Raw genomic sequence first — 12,125 nt, 5'->3', positions numbered from 1 at the left:
ATCACGTGGGCCCCACCCGGAAATCACGTGGGCCCCACCCGGAAATCACGTGGGCCCCACCACGTGGGCCCCACCCGGAAATCACGTGGGCCCCACCCGGAAATCACGTGGGCCCCACCCGGAAATCACGTGGGCCCCCAGGGGAAATCACGTGGGCCCCACCCGGAAATCACGTGGGCCCCACCCGGAAATCACGTGGGCCCCACCCGGAAATCACGTGGGCCCGACGGGGAAATCACGTGGGCCCCACCCGGAAATCACGTGGGCCCCACCCGGAAATCACGTGGGCCCCACCCGGAAATCACGTGGGCCCCCACCCGGAAATCACGTGGGCCCCACCCGGAAATCACGTGGGCCCCACCCGGAAATCACGTGGGCCCCACCCGGAAATCACGTGGGCCCCACCCGGAAATCACGTGGGCCCCACCCGGAAATCACGTGGGCCCCACCCGGAAATCACGTGGGCCCCACCCGGAAATCACGTGGGCCCCACCCGGAAATCACGTGGGCCCCACCCGGAAATCACGTGGGCCCCACCCGGAAATCACGTGGGCCCCACCCGGAAATCACGTGGGGCCCACCCGGAAATCACGTGGGCCCCACGGGGAAATCACGTGGGCCCCACCCGGAAATCACGTGGGCCCCACCCGGAAATCACGTGGGCCCCACACGGAAATCACGTGGGCCCCACCCGGAAATCACGTGGGCCCCACCCTGAAATCACGTGGGCCCCACCCGGAAATCACGTGGGCCCCACCCGGAAATCACGTGGGCCCCACCCGGAAATCACGTGGGCCCCACCCGGAAATCACGTGGGCCCCACCCGGAAATCACGTGGGCCCGACGGGGAAATCACGTGGGCCCCACCCGGAAATCACGTGGGCCCCACCCGGAAATCACGTGGGCCCCACCCGGAAATCACGTGGGCCCCACCCGGAAATCACGTGGGCCCCACCCGGAAATCACGTGGGCCCCACCCGGAAATCACGTGGGCCCCACCCGGAAATCACGTGGGCCCCACCCGGAAATCACGTGGGCCCCCAGGGGAAATCACGTGGGCCCCACCCGGATATCACGTGGGCCCCACCCGGAAATCACGTGGGCCCCACCCGGAAATCACGTGGGCCCCACGGGGAAATCACGTGGGCCCCACCCGGAAATCACGTGGGGCCCACCCGGAAATCACGTGGGCCCCACGGGGAAATCACGTGGGCCCCACCCGGAAATCACGTGGGCCCCACCCGGAAATCACGTGGGCCCCACCCGGAAATCACGTGGGCTCCCAGGGGAAATCACGTGGGCCCCACCCGGAAATCACGTGGGCCCCACCCGGAAATCACGTGGGCCCCACCCTGAAATCACGTGGGCCCCACCCTGAAATCACGTGGGCCCCACGGGGAAATCACGTGGGCCCCACCCGGAAATCACGTGGGCCACACCCGGAAATCACGTGGGCCCCACCCGGAAATCACGTGGGCCCCACCCGGAAATCACGTGGGCCCCACCCGGAAATCACGTGGGCCCCCAGGGGAAATCACGTGGGCCCCACCCGGAAATCACGTGGGCCCCACCCGGAAATCACGTGGGCCCCACCCGGAAATCACGTGGGCCCGACGGGGAAATCACGTGGGCCCCACCCGGAAATCACGTGGGCCCCACCCGGAAATCACGTGGGCCCCACCCGGAAATCACGTGGGCCCCACCCGGAAATCACGTGGGCCCCACCCGGAAATCACGTGGGCCCCACCCGGAAATCACGTGGGCCCCACCCGGAAATCACGTGGGCCCCCAGGGGAAATCACGTGGGCCCCACCCGGAAATCACGTGGGCCCCACCCGGAAATCACGTGGGCCCCACCCGGAAATCACGTGGGCCCCACGGGGAAATCACGTGGGCCCCACCCGGAAATCACGTGGGCCCCACCCGGAAATCACGTGGGCCCCCAGGGGAAATCACGTGGGCCCCACCCGGAAATCACGTGGGCCCCACCCGGAAATCACGTGGGCCCCACCCGGAAATCACTTGGGCCCCACCCGGAAATCACGTGGGCCCCACGGTGAAATCACGTGGGCCCCACCCGGAAATCACGTGGGCCCCACGGGGAAATCACGTGGGCCCCACCCGGAAATCACGTGGGCCCCACCCGGAAATCACGTGGGCCCCCAGGGGAAATCACGTGGTCCCCACCCGGAAATCACGTGGGCCCCACCCGGAAATCACTTGGGCCCCACCCGGAAATCACGTGGGCCCCACGGGGAAATCACGTGGGCCCCACCCGGAAATCACGTGGGCCCCACCCGGAAATCACGTGGGCCCTACCCGGAAATCACGTGGGCCCCACGGGGAAATCACGTGGGCCCCACGGGGAAATCACGTGGGCCCCACCCGGAAATCACGTGGGCCCCACCCGGAAATCACGTGGGCCCCACCCGGAAATCACGTGGGCCCCACCCGGAAATCACGTGGGCCCCACCCGGAAATCACGTGGGCCCCACCCGGAAATCACGTGGGCCCCACCCGGAAATCACGTGGGCCCCACCCGGAAATCACGTGGGCCCCACGGGGAAATCACGTGGGGCCCACCCGGAAATCACGTGGGCTCCACGGGGAAATCACGTGGGCCCCACCCGGAAATCACGTGGGCCCCACCCGGAAATCACGTGGGCCCCACCCGGAAATCACGTGGGCCCCACCCGGAAATCACGTGGGCCCCACGGGGAAATCACGTGGGCCCCACCCGGAAATCACGTGGGCCCCACCCGGAAATCACGTGGGCCCCACCCGGAAATCACGTGGGGCCCACCCGGAAATCACGTGGGCCCCACGGGGAAATCACGTGGGCCCCACCCCCGGAAATCACGTGGGCCCCACCCGGAATCACGTGGGCCCCACCCGGAAATCACGTGGGCCCCACCCGGAATCACGTGGGCCCCACCCGGAAATCACGTGGGCCCCCAGGGGAAATCACGTGGGCCCCACCCGGAAATCACGTGTGCCCCCAGGGGAAATCACGTGGACCCCACCTGGATATCACGTGGGCCCCACCCGGAAATCACGTGGGCCCCACCCGAAATCACGTGGGCCCCACCCGGAAATCACGTGGGCCCCACCCGGAAATCACGTGGGCCCCACCCGGAAATCACGTGGGCCCCACCCGGAAATCACGTGGGCCCCACCCGGAAATCACGTGGGCCCCACCCGGAAATCACGTGGGCCCCACCCGGAAATCACGTGGGGCACACCCGGAAATCACGTGGGGCCCACCCGGAAATCACGTGGGCCCCACGGGGAAATCACGTGGGCCCCACCCGGAAATCACGTGGGCCCCACCCGGAAATCACGTGGGCCCCACCCGGAAATCACGTGGGCCCCACCCGGAAATCACGTGGGCCCCACCCGGAAATCACGTGGGCCCCACCCGGAAATCACGTGGGCCCCACCCGGAAATCACGTGGGCCCCACCCGGAAATCACGTGGGCCCCACCCGGAAATCACGTGGGCCCCACCCGGAAATCACGTGGGTCCCACCCGGAAATCACGTGGGCCCCACCCGGAAATCACGTGGGCCCCCAGGGGAAATCACGTGGGCCCCACCCGGAAATCACGTGGGCCCCACCCGGAAATCACGTGGGCCCCACCCGGAAATCTCGTGGGCCCCACCCGGAAATCACGTGGGCCCCACCCGTAAATCACGTGGGCCCCACGGGGAAATCACGTGGGCCCCACCCGGAAATCACGTGGGGCCCACCCGGAAATCACGTGGGCCCCACGGGGAAATCACGTGGGCCCCACCCGGAAATCACGTGGGCCCCACCCGGAAATCACGTGGGCCCCACCCGGAAATCACGTGCGCCCCACCCGGAAATCACGTGGGCCCCACCCGGAAATCACGTGGGCCCCACGGGGAAATCACGTGGGCCCCACCCGGAAATCACGTGTGCCCCACCCGGAAATCACGTGGGCCCCACCCGGAAATCACGTGGGCCCCACCCGGAAATCACGTGGGCCCCACCCGGAAATCACGTGGGCCCCACCCGGAAATCACGTGGGCCCCACCCGGAAATCACGTGGGCCCCACCCGGAAATCACGTGGGCCCCACCCGGAAATCACGTGGGCCCCACCCGGAAATCACGTGGGCCCCACGGGGAAATCACGTGGGCCCCACCCGGAAATCACGTGGGCCCCACCCGGAAATCACGTGGGCCCCCAGGGGAAATCACTTGGGCCCCACCCGGAAATCACGTGGGCCCCACGGGGAAATCACGTGGGCCCCACCCGGAAATCACGTGGGCCCCACCCGGAAATCACGTGGGCCCCACCCGGAAATCACGTGGGGCCCACCCGGAAATCACGTGGGCCCCACCCGGAAATCACGTGGGCCCCACGGGGAAATCACGTGGGCCCCACCCGGAAATCACGTGGGGCCCACCCGGAAATCACGTGGGCCCCACGGGGAAATCACGTGGGCCCCACCCGGAAATCACGTGGGCCCCACCCGGAAATCACGTGGGCCCCACCCGGAAATCACGTGGGCCCCACCCGGAAATCACGTGGGCCCCACCCGGAAATCACGTGGGCCCCCAAGGGAAATCACGTGGGCCCCACCCGGATATCACGTGGGCCCCACCCGGAAATCACGTGGGCCCCACCCGGAAATCACGTGGGCCCCACGGGGAAATCACGTGGGCCCCACCCGGAAATCACGTGGGCCCCACCCGGAAATCACGTGGGCTCCCAGGGGAAATCACGTGGGCCCCACCCGGAAATCACGTGGGCCCCACCCGGAAATCACGTGGGCCCCACCCTGAAATCACGTGGGCCCCACCCTGAAATCACGTGGGCCCCACGGGGAAATCACGTGGGCCCCACCCGGAAATCACGTGGGCCACACCCGGAAATCACGTGGGCCCCACCCGGAAATCACGTGGGCCCCACCCGGAAATCACGTGGGCCCCACCCGGAAATCACGTGGGCCCCCAGGGGAAATCACGTGGGCCCCACCCGGAAATCACGTGGGCCCCACCCGGAAATCACGTGGGCCCCACCCGGAAATCACGTGGGCCCGACGGGGAAATCACGTGGGCCCCACCCGGAAATCACGTGGGCCCCACCCGGAAATCACGTGGGCCCCACCCGGAAATCACGTGGGCCCCACCCGGAAATCACGTGGGCCCCACCCGGAAATCACGTGGGCCCCACCCGGAAATCACGTGGGCCCCACCCGGAAATCACGTGGGCCCCACCCGGAAATCACGTGGGCCCCACCCGGAAATCACGTGGGCCCCCAGGGGAAATCACGTGGGCCCCACCCGGAAATCACGTGGGCCCCACCCGGAAATCACGTGGGCCCCACCCGGAAATCACGTGGGCCCCACGGGGAAATCACGTGGGCCCCACCCGGAAATCACGTGGGCCCCACCCGGAAATCACGTGGGCCCCACCCGGAAATCACGTGGGCCCCACCCGGAAATCACGTGGGCCCCACCCGGAAATCACGTGGGCCCCACCCGGAAATCACGTGGGCCCCCAGGGGAAATCACGTGGGCCCCACCCGGAAATCACGTGGGCCCCACCCGGAAATCACGTGGGCCCCACCCGGAAATCACGTGGGCCCGACGGGGAAATCACGTGGGCCCCACCCGGAAATCACGTGGGCCCCACCCGGAAATCACGTGGGCCCCACCCGGAAATCACGTGGGCCCCACCCGGAAATCACGTGGGCCCCACCCGGAAATCACGTGGGCCCCACCCGGAAATCACGTGGGCCCCACCCGGAAATCACGTGGGCCCCACCCGGAAATCACGTGGGCCCCACCCGGAAATCACGTGGGCCCCACCCGGAAATCACGTGGGCCCCACCCGGAAATCACGTGGGCCCCACCCGGAAATCACGTGGGCCCCACCCGGAAATCACGTGGGCCCCACCCGGAAATCACGTGGGCCCCACCCGGAAATCACGTGGGGCCCACCCGGAAATCACGTGGGCCCCACGGGGAAATCACGTGGGCCCCACGCGGAAATCACGTGGGCCCCACCCGGAAATCACGTGGGCCCCACACGGAAATCACGTGGGCCCCACCCGGAAATCACGTGGGCCCCACCCTGAAATCACGTGGGCCCCACCCGGAAATCACGTGGGCCCCACCCGGAAATCACGTGGGCCCCACCCGGAAATCACGTGGGCCCCACCCGGAAATCACGTGGGCCCCACCCGGAAATCACGTGGGCCCGACGGGGAAATCACGTGGGCCCCACCCGGAAATCACGTGGGCCCCACCCGGAAATCACGTGGGCCCCACCCGGAAATCACGTGGGCCCCACCCGGAAATCACGTGGGCCCCACCCGGAAATCACGTGGGCCCCACCCGGAAATCACGTGGGCCCCACCCGGAAATCACGTGGGCCCCACCCGGAAATCACGTGGGCCCCACCCGGAAATCACGTGGGCCCCACCCGGAAATCACGTGGGCCCCACCCGGAAATCACGTGGGCCCCACGGGGAAATCACGTGGGCCCCACCCGGAAATCACGTGGGCCCCACCCGGAAATCACGTGGGCCCCCAGGGGAAATCACGTGGGCCCCACCCGGAAATCACGTGGGCCCCACCCGGAAATCACGTGGGCCCCACCCGGAAATCACGTGGGCCCCACCCGGAAATCACGTGGGCCCCACGGTGAAATCACGTGGGCCCCACCCGGAAATCACGTGGGCCCCACGGGGAAATCACGTGGGCCCCACCCGGAAATCACGTGGGCCCCACCCGGAAATCACGTGGGCCCCCAGGGGAAATCACGTGGTCCCCACCCGGAAATCACGTGGGCCCCACCCGGAAATCACTTGGGCCCCACCCGGAAATCACGTGGGCCCCACGGGGAAATCACGTGGGCCCCACCCGGAAATCACGTGGGCCCCACCCGGAAATCACGTGGGCCCTACCCGGAAATCACGTGGGCCCCACGGGGAAATCACGTGGGCCCCACGGGGAAATCACGTGGGCCCCACCCGGAAATCACGTGGGCCCCACCCGGAAATCACGTGGGTCCCACCCGGAAATCACGTGGGCCCCACCCGGAAATCACGTGGGCCCCACCCGGAAATCACGTGGGCCCCACCCGGAAATCACGTGGGCCCCACCCGGAAATCACGTGGGCCCCACCCGGAAATCACGTGGGCCCCACGGGGAAATCACGTGGGGCCCACCCGGAAATCACGTGGGCCCCACGGGGAAATCACGTGGGCCCCACCCGGAAATCACGTGGGCCCCACCCGGAAATCACGTGGGCCCCACCCGGAAATCACGTGGGCCCCACCCGGAAATCACGTGGGCCCCACCCGGAAATCACGTGGGCCCCCAGGGGAAATCACGTGGGCCCCACCCTGATATCACGTGGGCCCCACCCGGAAATCACGTGGGCCCCACCCGGAAATCACGTGGGCCCCACGGGGAAATCACGTGGGCCCCACCCGGAAATCACGTGGGCCCCACCCGGAAATCACGTGGGCCCCCAGGGGAAATCACGTGGGCCCCACCCGGAAATCACGTGGGCCCCACCCGGAAATCACGTGGGCCCCACCCGGAAATCACGTGGGCCCCACCCTGAAATCACGTGGGCCCCACCTGGAAATCACGTGGGCCCCACCCGGAAATCACGTGGGCCCCACCCGGAAATCACGTGGGCCCCACCCGGAAATCACGTGGGCCCCACCCGGAAATCACGTGGGCCCCCAGGGGAAATCACGTGGGCCCCACCCGGAAATCACGTGGGCCCCACCCGGAAATCACGTGGGCTCCACCCGGAAATCACGTGGGCCCCACCCGGAAATCACGTGGGCCCCACCCGGAAATCACGTGGGCCCCACCCGGAAATCACGTGGGCCCCACGGGGAAATCACGTGGGCCCCACCCGGAAATCACGTGGGCCCCACCCGGAAATCACGTGGGCCCCACCCGGAAATCACGTGGGCCCCACGGGGAAATCACGTGGGCCCCACCCGGAAATCACGTGGGCCCCACCCGGAAATCACGTGGGCCCCACCCGGAAATCACGTGGGCCCCACCCGGAAATCACGTGGGCCCCACCCGGAAATCACGTGGGCCCCACCCGGAAATCACGTGGGCCCCACCCGGAAATCACGTGGGCCCCACCCGGAAATCACGTGGGCCCCACCCGGAAATCACGTGGGCCCCACGGGGAAATCACGTGGGCCCCACCCGGAAATCACGTGGGCCCCACCCGGAAATCACGTGGGCCCCCAGGGGAAATCACTTGGGCCCCACCCGGAAATCACGTGGGCCCCACGGGGAAATCACGTGGGCCCCACCCGGAAATCACGTGGGCCCCACCCGGAAATCACGTGGGCCCCACCCGGAAATCACGTGGGGCCCACCCGGAAATCACGTGGGCCCCACCCGGAAATCACGTGGGCCCCACGGGGAAATCACGTGGGCCCCACCCGGAAATCACGTGGGCCCCACCCGGAAATCACGTGGGCGCCACACGGAAATCACGTGGGCCCCACCCGGAAATCACGTAGGCCCCACACGGAAATCACGTGGGCCCCACCCGGAAATCACGTGGGCCCCACCCGGAAATCACGTGGGACCCACCCGGAAATCACGTGGGCCCCACCCGGAAATCACGTGGGCCCCACGGGGAAATCACGTGGGCCCCACCCGGAAATCACGTGGGCCCCACCCGGAAATCACGTGGGCCCCACCCGGAAATCACGTGGGACCCCAGGGGAAATCACGTGGGCCCCACCCGGAAATCACGTGGGCCCCACCCGGAAATCACGTGGGCCCCACCCGGAAATCACGTGGGCCCCACCCGGAAATCACGTGGGCCCCACCCGGAAATCACGTGGGCCCCACCCGGAAATCACGTGGGCCCCACCCGGAAATCACGTGGGCCCCACCCGGAAATCACGTGGGCCCCACCCGGAAATCACGTGGGCCCCACCCGGAAATCACGTGGGCCCCACCCGGAAATCACGTGGGGCCGACCCGGAAATCACGTGGGGCCCACCCGGAAATCACGTGGGCCCCACGGGGAAATCACGTGGGCCCCACCCGGAAATCACGTGGGCCCCACCCGGAAATCACGTGGGCCCCACCCGGAAATCACGTGGGCCCCACCCGGAAATCACGTGGGCCCCCAGGGGAAATCACTTGGGCCCCACCCGGAAATCACGTGGGCCCCACCCGGAAATCACGTGGGCCCCACTCGGAAATCACGTGGGCCCCACGGGGAAATCACGTGGGCCCCACCCGGAAATCACGTGGGCCCCACCCGGAAATCACGTGGGCCCCACCCGGAAATCACGTGGGCACCACGGGGAAATCACGTGGGCCCCACCCGGAAATCACGTGGGCCCCACCCGGAAATCACGTGGGCCCCACCCGGAAATCACGTGGGGCCCACCCGGAAATCACGTGGGCCCCACCCGGAAATCACGTGGGCCCCACGGGGAAAACACGTGGGCCCCACCCGGAAATCACGTGGGCCCCACACGGAAATCACGTAGGCCCCACACGGAAATCACGTGGGCCCCACCCGGAAATCACGTGGGCCCCACCCGGAAATCACGTGGGACCCACCCGGAAATCACGTGGGCCCCACCCGGAAATCACGTGGGCCCCACGGGGAAATCACGTGGGCCCCACCCGGAAATCACGTGGGCCCCACCCGGAAATCACGTGGGCCCCACCCGGAAATCACGTGGGACCCCAGGGGAAATCACGTGGGCCCCACCCGGAAATCACGTGGGCCCCACCCGGAAATCACGTGGGCCCCACCCGGAAATCAGGTGGGCCCCACCCGGAAATCACGTGGGCCCCACCCGGAAATCACGTGGGCCCCACCCGGAAATCACGTGGGCCCCACCCGGAAATCACGTGGGCCCCACCCGGAAATCACGTGGGCCCCACCCGGAAATCACGTGGGCCCCACCCGGAAATCACGTGGGCCCCACCCGGAAATCACGTGGGCCCCACCCGGAAATCACGTGGGCCCCACCCGGAAATCACGTGGGCCCCACCCGGAAATCACGTGGGCCCCACCCGGAAATCACGTGGGCCCCCAGGGGAAATCACGTGGGCCCCACAAGGAAATCACGTGGGCCCCACCCGGAAATCACGTGGGCCCCACCCGGAAATCACGTGGGCCCCACCCGGAAATCACGTGGGCCCCACGGGGAAATCACGTGGGCCCCACCCGGTAATCACGTGGGCCCCACCCGGAAATCACGTGGGCCCCACCCGGAAATCACGTGGGCCCCACCCGGAAATCACGTGGGCCCCACCCGGAAATCACGTGGGCCCCACCCGGAAATCACGTGGGCCCCACCCGGAAATCACGTGGGCCCCACCCGGAAATCACGTGGGCCCCACGGGGAAATCACTTGGGCCCCACCCGGAAATCACGTGGGCCCCACCCGGAAATCACGTGGGCCCCACACGGAAATCACGTGGGCCCCACCCGGAAATCACGTGGGCCCCACCCGGAAATCACGTGGGCCCCACCCGGAAATCACGTGGGCCCCACCCGGAAATCACGTGGGCCCCACACGGAAATCACGTGGGCCCCCAGGGGAAATCACGTGGGCCCCACCCGGAAATCACGTGGGCCCCACCCGGAAATCACGTGGGCCCCACGCGGAAATCACGTGGGCCCCACCCGGAAATCACGTGGGCCCCACCCGGAAATCACGTGGGCCCCACGGGGAAATCACGTGGGCCCCACCCGGAAATCACGTGGGGCCCACCCGGAAATCACGTGGGCCCCACGGGGAAATCACGTGGGCCCCACCCGGAAATCACGTGGGCCCCACCCGGAAATCACGTGGGCCCCACCCGGAAATCACGTGGGCCCCACCCGGAAATCACGTGGGCCCCACCCGGAAATCACGTGGGCCCCACCCGGAAATCACGTGGGCCCCACCCGGAAATCACGTGGGCCCCACCCGGAAATCACGTGGGCCCTACCCGGAAATCACGTGGGCCCCCAGGGGAAATCACGTGGGCCCCACCCGGAAATCACGTGGGCCCCCAGGGGAAATCACGTGGGCCCCACCCGGATATCACGTGGGCCCCACCCGGAAATCACGTGGGCCCCACCCGGAAATCACGTGGGCCCCACGGGGAAATCACGTGGGTCCCACCCGGAAATCACGTGGGCCCCACCCGGAAATCACGTGGGCCCCACCCGGAAATCACGTGGGCCCCACCCGGAAATCACGTGGGCCCCACCCGGAAATCACGTGGGCCCCACCCAGAAATCACGTGGGCCCCACGGGGAAATCACGTGGGCCCCACCTGGAAATCACGTGGGCCCCACCCGGAAATCACGTGGGCCCCACCCGGAAATCACGTGGGCCCCACCCGGAAATCACGTGGGCCCCACCCGGAAATCACGTGGGCCCCACCCGGAAATCACGTGGGCCCCACCCGGAAATCACGTGGGCCCCACCCGGAAATCACGTGGGCCCCACCCGGAAATCACGTGGGCCCCCAGGGGAAATCACGTGGGCCCCCAGGGGAAATCACGTGGGCCCCACCCGGAAATCACGTGGGCCCCACCCGGAAATCACGTGGGCCCCACGGGGAAATCACGTGGGCCCCACGGGGAAATCACGTGGGCCCCACCCGGAAATCACGTGGGCCCCACCCGGAAATCACGTGGGCCCCACCCGGAAATCACGTGGGGCCCACCCGGAAATCACGTGGGCCCCACGGGGAAATCACGTGGGCCCCACCCTTAAATCACGTGGGCCCCACCCGGAAATCACGTGGGCCCCACCCGGAAATCACGTGGGCCCCACCCGGAAATCACGTGGGCCCGACGGGGAAATCACGTGGGCCCCACCCGGAAATCACGTGGGCCCCACCCGGAAATCACGTGGGCCCCACCCGGAAATCACGTGGGCCCCACCCGGAAATCACGTGGGCCCCACCCGGAAATCACGTGGGCCCCACCCGGAAATCACGTGGGCCCCACCCGGAAATCACGTGGGCCCCACCCGGAAATCACGTGGGCCCCACCCGGAAATCACGTGGGCCCCACCCGGAAATCACGTGGGCCCCACCCGGAAATCACGTGGGCCCCCAGGGGAAATCACTTGCGC

The sequence above is a fragment of the Ovis canadensis genome, chromosome 5 (genome assembly GCF_042477335.2).
Source record: "Ovis canadensis isolate MfBH-ARS-UI-01 breed Bighorn chromosome 5, ARS-UI_OviCan_v2, whole genome shotgun sequence".
NCBI lineage: Eukaryota > Metazoa > Chordata > Mammalia > Artiodactyla > Bovidae > Ovis > Ovis canadensis.
The sequence above is the reverse complement of the archived record's forward strand: the minus strand, read 5'-3'. Positions refer to the sequence as shown.